The sequence below is a fragment of the Cetorhinus maximus genome, chromosome 23 (assembly GCF_964194155.1).
Source record: "Cetorhinus maximus chromosome 23, sCetMax3.hap1.1, whole genome shotgun sequence".
Classification (NCBI taxonomy): domain Eukaryota; kingdom Metazoa; phylum Chordata; class Chondrichthyes; order Lamniformes; family Cetorhinidae; genus Cetorhinus; species Cetorhinus maximus.
The window spans coordinates 55,068,364-55,081,234 of record NC_135901.1 but is presented as its reverse complement, the minus strand read 5'-3'; the positions used below and the strand labels follow the sequence as shown (position 1 = coordinate 55,081,234).

The 12,871-nt window shown below is 43.0% G+C and overlaps 1 non-coding gene across 1 annotated transcript; it reads left to right on the top strand.

The window, feature by feature from the left end:
* Window positions 1-4,836: 4,836 nt before the first annotated feature.
* Window positions 4,837-4,909, top strand: trnak-cuu (transfer RNA lysine (anticodon CUU)). The gene has a single exon. It is a non-coding gene; the product is annotated as a tRNA-Lys (tRNA).
* Window positions 4,910-12,871: the final 7,962 nt, after the last annotated feature.

Genomic DNA, 12,871 nt, shown 5'->3' with positions numbered 1-12,871 from the left:
AGGGAATAAACATGCTGCAGAATTTGATGGTTAACTTAAGCTCAGAAGTGGAAGAGAAATGGACCATAGCACAGAAAAGACAATTCCTGACTATGAAAGATACTGTGGGAAGATAAAGCTGGTAAGACAGCAGCACGTGGTCGGGGGATGGACAGCGGAGGAAACCTCATTGAGACACAGTTGGTAGAAGTAGCAGTAAAACCCTAAACAGAGCTAAAATACACCCAGTATTAGGGATAGAGGGAGTTAGACAATGGCAGAGAGGTGATCAGAGAGAACAGAGGTGAAACAGAGCAATGGATGGACATGGGTTCTGATCCACAGTAAAGGAGTCACACCACTCCAGAGCCATGGAACCCCTCACAGATACAGAGCGGAGAACTAAAACCTAAACTAAAAGTTGTAGCTGAATGGTGAAAAATACTCACCTCTTAAACAATTTCAGTTTTCAATTTTAAAATCTCCTGCTAGAGCCTGCAGCTGGAAAGACATCAGAAGCACTGGAATCAGAGAAAAATCTCCCAGTTGAGGAAATACCCAGGGAGCGGGGTGATGTCACCGTGTAATTGTCAATTTGTGATGATGTCACACACATGGACACAGAACATCTGGGTCTGTACAAACCAGTGATCACCACACATTATGAAGGATGGAAGGGTCCTGAGGTTTATATGAGGTAGATAAAGAAAAACTATTTTCGTTAACTGATCGTAAAAGGGTTACGGGAGACAGTTTAAAGATTTTGTGAAGATCTACAAGGGGGATATGAGGAAAAAAGTTCACACAGTGAGCGATGACCTGGAAGTCAATGCTTATACTCAGAGACCGATAATATCCAGGTCCGGATGAATGAAGTGATTCTTGCAGACTCTGATGTGATGATTGATTTGAATTTCCAATCTGCAAAACCTCATCTTCTGGTATCCTGTAAATGGAATTTACAAAATCCATCACTGTCAGTGCAGGATAGAAATTGAGAAGAGACAAACGTTTCTCTTGGTCTGAGTTTGCTGTGTATAAATCCTCCCCTTCTAACCCCCTGTAAAAGGAGTTTCCAAAATCCATCCCTGTCAGTTCAGGATAGAATTTCACAACATTCTTTCCTCCTGCCACCTGGACCAGGATGACCGCGCATGCGCCCTGCTGCACATTGCCCCCTATAAAGATGGCGGCCGTTACCCCGGGCCTGGCGAAGGGAGAAATCCAGACTTTTTCGGCCCGTTCTCTGCAAACACAAGACTGGTACCTTGTTATTTGGGCTCTGAGGCCTGCACTGTGTCTTTATGAAGCCTCCCTGCCCACTCCGCTTGCTCCATTCCTCCTCACACACTCACTAACTCTGTTAGTTTGCTCCACTCGACATTCTCTCACCCGCTCCGGGCAGCTTTAGTCACTGACCAGCACTGCGCATGCTCATGAAAGAGACAGCAATACACATGCTCCAAGCACACATCGCAATGCGCACGTGCGGAGTTGCTGCTGTAATGAGGATAGGGCACATTCTGTCCCGCAGCGAATGCTGGGTGTCTGCTCCTCCATTGAACCGTAAAATTGTAAAATCGAAACCCAAGTTCAGTCATCAGAATATGATGGGTGTCATAGGGGCCAGGATATAAAATTGTCGAATCAATTGATACAGCAATTAAAATGCTCTGTATCCGCCATAATTCTCTCCTGGATGTAATGAACAGCAGAACAAACCCCTGTACTTAGATCTGAACTCAATGGAGTCTCAGCAGATGGGGTATTTTTCACCATACATGGAACATTTAAACCGTGTCTTGCCAGTAGGAATGCTGTGACTGTGGATTAAATCCTTTGAATTTTAAAGTTGGTGTGTTTACTGCTTTGCAAACTAATAAATTCCTTTGCACACATAAAGTATTTGGATGGTCTCACACTGGCGCGACTGTGTTGCTGTGTCAGTACTGGGGCAATAGAGTTCCATTTTCAGCTTGTGCACACGAGTTTACTTACACATTTTCAGCTGAAAATTGGGTCTCAAACTCTTCTCGTCATGGGTTCCACATTCTTTGCACTAATTAGTTAATGAAAATCAAAAGGCTGCAGATGTTGGCTTTCTGAAATGAAAGAAACCAGAAAATTCTGGAATTCTAAGCAGATCTGATAGCATCTGTGGCGAGAAAAACATATATTTTTTTTTCAAGTCTGTAACCTTTCAACACAACTGCACTACATCTGTGCACAAATCTGGCAGAACAGGAATGAAAACCAATAACAGGCAAGGCACCAAAAAACTCGAAGGGAGACCCAGCTGTATGACATGGATGTGTCTGCAGTGGGTGGGATCAGACTGTTTCCATGTTTCAACAATCAATGTCTCACCTGTTCTTTGAGAAGAGTGAAACTGATAGAGAACAATTGTCATTTCAGTGTTGGCAATTTGAAGCTTTAACTCGCTGCCTCAGTTTAAGATACCTTGCAGGTTTTGCTTGTGTGAGTCTCTGTTGTATGATTGGTAGGCATTTGGTAGGAAACCGGAAGGTTAGCAGTTTAAGACCATCAGGAACGAAGTCTTTGATGTTTTCTCCCCATCATCATTCATTCCCACACAGTTCTGGGGTGACAATGGGCACTTTAGCTGCAGGTAAATGTTCGCCAAACGTTGCCAACTCAACTTTTATGCAATGGATTCCCAAACTGACATGTTTTATCATGAATATTCAATTCAAACATAATGAGAAAACATTTAGACCTACCATGTACCTACGTCATTTGCAATCTATGAAGTTAATAGATTCAAACAAACCCATCAATAATTCTCTTCCTCAGCTCCACAGTGAGGGAAACAGGGAAAAGCAGAAAAGCAGCAATATTCCGGCCCTGCACTTTCCAATCGCCCGCTGCCAGCAGAAAGCAGCGACTGCAGCTTCAATCAGCGGGTTACTGCCCATTACTGGGACACAAGATACTCCAACCAGGGCCAAACCTCCCAATATACCGAGCACAGGCTCAGGAAAACACAGGTAGATTATATCCCGATCACTAAGCCTCCGAGCAGCATTTACAGAATACCCAAGTGAGTGAGCCACAAATAAAAGTCAGACCAACTTTCTAAATCTTTTCATTGTAAAATTCCTTCTTTTTATTGAAAAGCTGACTGTTGTGAATCTGAGAATGAGCACCATAGGATTAGTGTTACCGAGTGACTTGTTTTCCATTGTTTATCCAACAGGTTTGCAATTCAATTTGTGTTGGATACTGAAGCGAATCTGATTTCAAAATGAGGTCACAAAGCAGCTAAATATTAAATCCAGGAACAGATCCTGAGGAAAATGGATCACAGTGTTTGGAAGGAGATGCAGCTGAGAAGCGAAAACTGTGAATAATGTTATTGATGATAGAGTGGAAAGCAGTGGGCCCTTGGTCAGTTTCATGGCCGAGTGGTTAAATGAATGGTTTCATAATCAGTTGGGGTTTCCCCAGGGAGAGTCAAATCTTACCGACTGTGGTTCTCATTATTGCTGATTTCAACCAGGTGTCTACAGATCTATCGGGTCAATGGGAGGAAAAGCATTCTAAAATCCACTTTCGCTCTGAAGCCATACGGACTCGAATCGTTAACTCAGTTTCTTTCTCCACAGGAGCTGCGAGACCAGCTGAGTTTTTCCAGAATTTTCTGTGTTTATGTCATATTTTCAGCATCCACAGCATTTTGTTTTTATCCAAAAATTCTCGTGGTTTTTAGGCTCGAAGGGAATGAAGGGCCATCGGAATTGGGTGGCAAATTGCTGTTGGGGCTGGAGATCCGCCATAATCTTATAAAGTGACCGAGGAGGCTTGTGGGGCCTTATGACGTATTGTTGCTGCTTTGCTTCTGTTCTATTTCAGTATCAATACCAGCCAAGGCGATGGGGAGTAACAGCCTGAACTTGATAGTGTGGCCGAGCAGTCTAAGGTGCTAGATTGTACTTCTACTTTCTGTAGAGGGATCGGTTTGAAGCTTACATTGGCCAAAATTGTACTTTCAGAACTCCCATTAATCGAAGAAGTGCCAGCCTAAAGTTGAAGCAGGCGTGTGCAGTGTTTCACTTAAACAGGAAGAGCGAGGAGAGACAATACAAGAATAAATTGCTGTGGAGAAAAGGCGGGTTGTCAAAGTCGCTGAATTCCTCTTCCATCGGCCACCAGAGGCCGCATGTCCTCCTCCTCTGCTTTCCCCATCTATGCTTGTATACCATAAGGCCAGTCGTCATCGCCGAGTGGTTAAAGCCATTGAGTCCAAATACATTGCTCTTTCCCGTTTTTTTACTATGCCTGGTTTTAACTGTGTCTACAGAGTTAATTATCGGTTAAATTGAATAAAATCCATCCAAACACTCGGGAGTTTTCCTATTTCTGTTCATTCACGAAACTTGCAGTTGGAACTGGCAAAAAAATGTTATTGTCATGCTTGCTGTCTGGGTGTTTGTCTCTCCTTAGAAACAATCCCTTGCCCTCTGCCACACTCGGTGTATATGTCTGTTTGTGTTCCTCCGTGTGTGTCAATGTGCTTCAGTTCCCGAGGGGGTGAGCCCATTTTTACCAGCATAAACCTTATTCACAATAGTTGTGCAGCTTCATCTTAAAATGTTACAGGGAAAAATATCAGGATGAAAGATGTAAGAGGAATTTGCAATGTTTGGAAGGAGGTGCAGCTAAGAAGTGGAAGATGTGAACGATGTTATTGATGATTGAGAGGAATGCATTGCAACCTTGGGGCTTTTGCTGGTCGATCACCTTCTACACTTTGAAATTCAGAACAAGCTGAAGCTCCAGGTGGAAAGCAACAGTTGTTTACATGTATGTTGGCATATGGAGCTTTTTCTTCCGCATGCCTGGCTAGCTCAGTTGGTAGAGCATGAGACTCTTAATCTCAGGGTTGTGGGTTCGAGCCCCACCTTGGGCGCTGTGGCATTTTTTAAAATCTTGTTGCTTTTAAGGGAAAACACCAACCGAATCCCTGCGGCAGCTGTGAAACTTACAAGGCAGACATTAACCACTAAAAGCAACCGATGCATATAAAATTCAAAGCAATTTCATGTTGTATCTCTTTCTGCTTCTGTCCCTGCCTCTCGTCCAGCTCCATCTGTCCTTTCAGCTCCCGGGTCAATTAGCTGCTTGATGCAGAGACAGTCAGTACATGGGAATGTAAGACACAATAAGATAGGTTTGCAGACCATAGAGTAAAAAGACATCAGGATCTCATCTTCTCCTAGATGCTGATTACAGGAATGTGCACAGTGCCCATTACCGACAGTCACACTCTCCTTCCAGTCTTGTGTAGGTTGTTCAGCTTTCAAATTGTTCATATTTTCACACTGCGTTTCAATGTGAAGAAAGCAGAGCTGTGATAAGCCTATATTGATCAGCAGATGTCCTGCAAGAAGGTACATACAGGATGATGGTAACAGTGCTCTTTGGACGCGGTGAGCTCCAGTGAAGGATTGGCACCATTAATGTGTCGCTCAATTAGTCTTGTGACAAATCTCGTGCTGGAAGTGACAAGGAAACTCATTGAATTTGCTCCGTGTTTTGGTTTCAAAAGAGCCGAATACAAGGTAAGATATTACATCTCGCTGGTCTGGACTATAAAATGGCAGAATTATTGTGAAAGCAGCCGTGGTGTTGGAAAACATAAAATTATACAAAGTTACAACATAGAAGGAGGTCTTTAGGCCCTGTGTACTGCTTTTAAAAAGCAGTTCTGATTGTTTGATCGATCAGGAGTAATATTTGTGCCAGTGCAAACAGGAGGCAGCAAAGTATATCCTTCTCCAACCCATATTTTTCCTCGCACCAACATCACTATGTAAACTGCACTGCAACCAGCCCTTCTCTTGTCTTTCTTTCATTTCTTCACTCCACGTCTGTGTTTGTTCTCGTACTGTTCCCAATGTGACATTTTGAGCTCTGAGGCAAAAATTCAACTCCCCCTCCACTGACTCTGGTGCAGCTGTTAAATGTTTTCAATCAATAAGTTCGCAACACTCGTTTTTAAACATTTCACAAAATCAATAAATTTTCATTCCTTGACCGAGAACCAAACCCCACCTGAGGCGCTAAAAGCACCGAATCCCAACCATTGGACCACCAGGAAAGCTGTCAAGTTTTCTTCCGGAGTGGCTTATCTACGCTGCTTTTACCATTTAAAAAAATACTTCAGACCTCCTTTACCACAAAACTGCATATTTAGACTTAACACAAACCAATTCTTCAGCCAACAAGAACATTTGCTGTGAGCTGGAACATGACATCGACAATGAGGTGAAATAGTCCGACAAGCTGCTCATGTTCAACTTACAACTTCTAAAACCCTCCAGCCTAACCACTGTGGGCCCAATGAAAGCTGTAAATCCGAGTCACGGGACACCAGAGGAACTACCAATAAGGCTTGAAATTTGGATTATGGAGCTACTTTTGACATTTTTTTTTCATTTTAGATCTCTTTCACCAGAGACAACTTTCTCCTGCCAAATGATCTGTTTGGGTTGAACACAAGTGACTTCTTCACCAATGAGAAGAACCATTGCTGTTAGCTGGAACATGAAATCGATACTTTCCCCCTTCAAGACAGTTCTTAAAGCCTCCCCCTTTGACCGAGCTTTTAGTCACCTGACTGAATATGTGACTTGGTGTCACACTTTGTTCTATAATGATCCTGGGGAACGCTTTGTGACGTTTCATTAGGTTAAAGGTGCTTTTTAAGTTGTTGTTGTAGTGCATACATAGAAAGAGACAAACTCCTCTTGCATCTTTCATCCTGATATTTTTCTCTGTAACATTTTAATATGAAGTTGCACAACTAAAGTGAATAAAGTTTGTGATGGTTAAAAATGTGTTCACCCCCTTGGGGAACTGAACCACATCGACACACACAGAGGAACACACACAAACATATACACCGAGAGTGACAGAGGCCTGAGGAGAAACAAACACCCAGAAAACAAAGATGTCACCAACAGGTCTAATTATTGTTCTATTTCAGACAGGGATTATGGTGAATGCTTGCAGATGAACGGAAATGAAGAAACGAGGAAGGGAAGCAGGAGAACCACCCGAGAGTGGTTGGAAGGTTTTTATTCCATTTCCCCAATAATTAATTTTAATCTGGAGGCACCTAAAGGAAGGAGCAGCGAGGTCGACAGGATTCAAGCCTTCATGGGGAGAGCGCAATGGATTTTAAATCCATTGTCTTCACCACTCAGCCATGATTACAGACCTTATATCGATTTTAACCTTTCTCATATAAAATCATAGACAGGTTTAACAGAGAGAGAGGACATTCGGCCCCACACATTCCCAGTCACCCTGCAATTCCTACTATCTCTCCTGGTTCATCCTGCCAGGAGGGACATCTTAATACGGCAACAACCACAAGCCCGGGCTCAGGTGAAGTGACTGAAAGAACAAAACAGCTGAAACGTTGATGGCTTGAGGATTCGAACCCATGAAAACAACGAAACCCAAGCCAATCTCGTTAAAACGTGGAGCCACGCTGCCACCATCAACAGTAGACCAACCATTGCCTTGGGTGGTGTCGGCTCTGAATTAGAACATAACAAATAGGAGCAGAAATAGACCATTTTTCCCCTCAAGCACCTCATAGTGTCAGAGAATCAGAGCCAAGGCTACACCACAGATAGAGGCCATTCGGCCCGACTCATAGGAACAAAGGACTCAGGGACAGGAGTTGGCCATTCAGTCCTTTGAGCCTGCTTCACCATCCAATAAGATCATGGCTGATCAGGCTGTGGTCTCAACTCCTCTTTGCTGTCTGTCCCCACCTCACCCCCATAACTCTTGACCCACTTGTGTATCAAAAATCTGTCTAATTCTGCCTTGAATAAATTCAATGACCCTGCCTCCACTGCTTTCTGGGGAAAATAATTCCACAGACTAACGACCTCTGAGAGAATAAGAAAATCTGCTCATCTCCGTCTGAAAAGGGAGGCCTCTTACTCTTCTGGAAACTAACTCACCTGGTCCCACTCCCCCACCTTTTCCCCGGAGATCTGCATTTTCTGTACAATTCTCTGTTGAAATCCGCGATTGAATCTGCCTCCCTCACACTCTCAGGTGGTGCAATCCAGATCCTAACCACTCCCTGTGAAACAGAGAAACTCCTTTAGAATTATTGGTTTTGGGACAAGCGGAATACTTGGTAACAGACAAGGCACCAAAAGGCTCGAAGGGAGACGGCACCAGTTGTAGGGGATCTGGTTCCCAGTGACATGGATGTGTCTGCAGTGGGTGGGATCAGACTGTTTCCATGTATCCACAATGAATGTCTCACCCTTTATTTGGGAAGAGTAAAACTGAGAGGATAATTATCATTCGGGTAGCGGCAATCTGAAGCTTTCACTCGCTGAGCCATTGCTTTAGGATATCCTACAGCGTGCAGGCATTTTCCTTAAGTCTCTGTGGCGCAATTGGTCAGCCTGTTCGGCTGTGAGCTAAAAGGTTGGTGGTTCGAAACCACCCAGAGGCTAAGTTATAGCCATTTTCCCCCCCATCATTACTCATTAATTCTCTGGCTTGTTCTGGGAGCCTGAAACCACAAGAAAACCCCCCCACGTTGAAAACTCACCTGTCGCCCACTGAGCTCCCACACGAAGCTTTGTTTATGGATATTCATTTCGGATATAACAAAGAATATGGACGATCATGAACCCCCATCTAAATCAATACAGATCAACGAGGCTATTGGATTGAAACAAGCCCATCAATTAATCGCTCTTTCTCAGCTCCACGGTGAGTGAGACAGGAAAAGGTAACAATATTCCAGCCACGCACTCTCCAATCACCCACTGCCAGCGGAAACATCTACTTATTTTGCTGAATGTTATCTTCAGAAATGGTGAAGAGCGAATCTAATGTGGCTGCAAGATCCAGCATTCAGTTCATATTCAACAACAAACAGGAATAGGAGCGATGCAACTTTTCCACACAGTTGGGTGATAATGTTTCCCCGAGCATCGAATGGAATAACTTACACATGCGAAATGAGCAGGGTAACTACAACGCTACAGGAACATTTCCCTGCCTGGATCCCAATGGAGCTGTCTGGAATGTTAAAAGGTGACGTCATGCTGCAGTACTTTGGGTCTTTGTTTTGAAGAAATGGAATTCGGCTGTTCTCATTAGGAATGCTGGAGACAGACTGATCAACAATGTCATCGTCAAGTGGCACCATATAATGGTCCTTCCACCCATTATATTTATATCAGTTTTTTTTTACAAAGATCTTGCCAATTAGTCCCAATTTCCTTCTCTCTTTCCATTTATCAGAATTTTCTCCCTTTCAACCATTGCCAAATTCCTTTTCAAAGAAGTAGTTTCTGTAGAATCCATGAAGTTTGCCTTAATGAACATTTCCTTTACACAATGAAATTAAGAGTTGGAGTAGGGTTCTTTCCGCAGTTTTCGATATTAACATAAGTTATTTATGCAAATCATTTCATGGTGAACTTACAAAAGGTGTTTATTCTGATCAGACATGTCCTCAGTATTTTCTCAGTCATGATGACCATGAAACTATCACTGATATTGCCATATAAACCCATGTGATTCACCAGTCCTTTAGGGAATTCAATCGGTCGTCCTTACCTGGTCTGACTTGCATGTGACACCAGACCCACAGTGATGTGGTTGATTCTCAACTAACCTTTGAAATGGTTTAACAAGTTACACAGCTCAAGGGGATTTGGGGATGTGCAAAAATGCTGGCCAACGATGCTCATGAAAGAATTAAGAACCATGATGAAGTGCGATACAAAGTAATTTTGGACCATCTCTCCCAATGTCTCGTGTTCAATCACAGTATCAATTGCGTCTGTCTTTACGATGAAGCTAGTCTTTGGATCACACTGGTAGTCATCTTTCAGTCAGTAAGTAACTGTGAATTTGTATTTGTAAACTCATTAATTTCTGTTGTTGATGAAAGGAACTGCTAGTTTTTTGTGCCTAGTCAGTTTCACCCTTCCTCGTTTTGAGAATGCTTTTTACAGCTTTGCGAAGGGCAAATTTACTGTAGCAGCGAGATACTATGTTCAGTTAATATTCAACAACAAATGTGAATTATGGAACTTTCTCTCACACTTGAATGTGTAAATTTCAATAATGTTTCTACCCATTTCCAGACAGGGGACCTTTGCATTTACGTGATAACCAATTGGTAACTACAGAAACAATGGGCAGAACCACAGGGACCGACTTAAAATATCAAACTGTGCAGCCTTACTGCACTTCCAAACCCTGTTTTATGGAAGTACAATTCGGCTGAAAAACATAGCCATGCGGCAGAGAAATTGATCTGACATTGGAATCATAAAATGACAGAGCACATCAGCAGGTCATTCAACACTTCACACATGCACAAACTATCTTACTGTAATTCGTCTCATTTTTTGTCTCTTTCTCATTACCGTGCCTTTTGGAGAAAATCATTCAAAGCCTGGTGAAGTGCCAATGTCACATGGCTGTGAGATAATGTATTCGGCTATTGTTTAGCAAGAAACAGGAATTGTACAACTTCTCACAATTAGATGATTCAGTTTTCAAAATATTTTTGCCAGCTTTCGAACCGGTGACCTTGCGCATCTGAAGTGAATGTGATAAACACTACTTGTTTATTTGTTAACTTATGGTATGTTGACATCGCTACACTACAGAAACAATGTGCAAGAAAAAGCCAAAGGGACTTGTATAGAATTTCAAACTGTGTAGACCCACTGCGCTGCAAGATCCTGTTTACCGGAATAGAACTGGGGTGTGACACTTTGGAAAGCTGCAGAGAAATTAATCTAATTGTAAACTGACACAGCTCATTAGGTGGGCATTCGACCCATCGGGTGTGCGCTTTCTTCAAAGAGCTATCCACTTAGTTCCAATATCATTCTCTTCCTTCATAACCTTGCAGTTTTTTTTCCCATTTCAAATAATCGCCCAATTCCCTTATGAAAACTCTGAGTTAAGAAAAACAATATTGGAAGAGATGCAGGAGCTTCTGCAGTGTCCACGCTCAGTGTGTGAACATTAACAAAGTTACCCTGACCCAATGGCATGGAGAGTTGAACTGGGGATTCACATGTTGTCTTCGAAATAAAGAGGAATATTTATTTAAGCAATTGATTTCCTATTGAATATTTGAAAGAAGTTTATTCTGACCAAACATCTCCTCATTTTTCTCAGTCGATTTATACAATCGATTCCTCTTGCTGTACAAGCTGTTACAGACGCTGTTATAGAAAAGAGGGAAAGGTTTGCTACAGCTAAACAAAGGCCTGGTTAGATCACACCTGGAGGACTGTGTGTAGTTCTGGGAACCGCACCTTATAAAGGATCAATATTGGTCTTGGAAACAGGGCAGTGCTGATCCAGCAGAATGTCAGTTCTGGAATGTAAGTGGACATTCTCCCGCCCGCAAATTGAGGTCATCCAAAACTGCTGCCTGTGTCTTCACTCACAGGAAGTCCCATTCTCCTATCACCCTCTACCCGCTGACTTACATTAGCTCCCGTTCAAAGGATGTATCTACTTCAAAATTTCTTAACCTTGTTTTCAAATCCCTCCTTGTTCTCGCCTCTCCCAATCTCTGTGATGTCCTCTAACCCCACAAGTCTCTGAGACATCTGTGTTCCTCTAATTCTGGCCTCTTGTACATTCCCAAACAGAATAGCTCCACCATTGGTGACCGTGGTTTCAGTTACCGAGGCCCTAATCTCTGGAATTCCCTCCCTAAACCTCTCCGCCACGATCTCACTTTCCTCCTTTAAGACTCTTCTTAAAACCTACCTCTCCGACCAAGCTTTTGGTCACGTGGCCTAACATCTCCTTATGTGTGTCAGTGTCAGACTCTGTTATATAATGATCCTGTGAACTATCTTTGGCGGTTGAATTACGTTAAAGGCGCTTTCTAAATATAAGCTGTTGTTGCAATGGGGCACACAGAGAAGGAGACAGACTCTTTTTGTACCTTTCACCCTGATAATTTTTGATCTGAAGATGCACAACTAACGTGAATAAAATTTGTTCTGTTAAAAATGTGTCCTTTCCTTTGGGGAACTGAACCACATTGACAATCACACAGACGAACGGAAAGAAGAAACTATGGGAATGGTTTTGATTCCGTTTATAGAACAAAGAACAAAGAAAAGTACAGCACAGGAACAGGCCCTTCGGCCCTCCAAGCCTGCGCCGATCATATGGCCCGTCAACTAAAATATTTTGCACTTCCGGGGTCCGTATCCCTCTATTCCCATCCTATTCATGTATTTGTCAAGCTGCCTCTTGAACACCACTATCGTACCTGCTTCCACCACCTCCTCTGGCAGCAAATTCCAGACACTCACTACCCTCTGCGTAAAAAACTTACCCCGCACATCTCCTCTAAAGTTTTCTCCTCTCACCTTTAATCTATGTACCCCTAGTAATTGACTCTTCCACCCTGGGAAAAAGCTTCTGACTATCTACTCTGTCCATGCCACTCATAATTTTGTAAACTTCTATCAAGTCGCCCCTCAATCTCCGTCGCTCTAGTGAGAACAATCCGAGTTTCTCCAACCTCTTCTCATAACTAATAACCTCCAGACCAGGCAGCATCCTGGTAAACCTCCTCTGCACCCTCCCCAACGCCTCCATATCCTTCTGGTAATGTGGCGACCAGAATTGCATGCAATATTCCAAGTGTGGCCTAATCAAGGTTCTATACAGCTGCAGCATGACTTCCCAGCTTTTATACTCAATACCCCTGCCAATGAAGGCAAGCATGCCATATGCCTTCCTGACTACCTTATCCACCTGCGTTGCCACTTTCAGTGACCTGTGGACCTGTACACCCAGATCCTTCTGCCAGTCGATGCACTTAAGG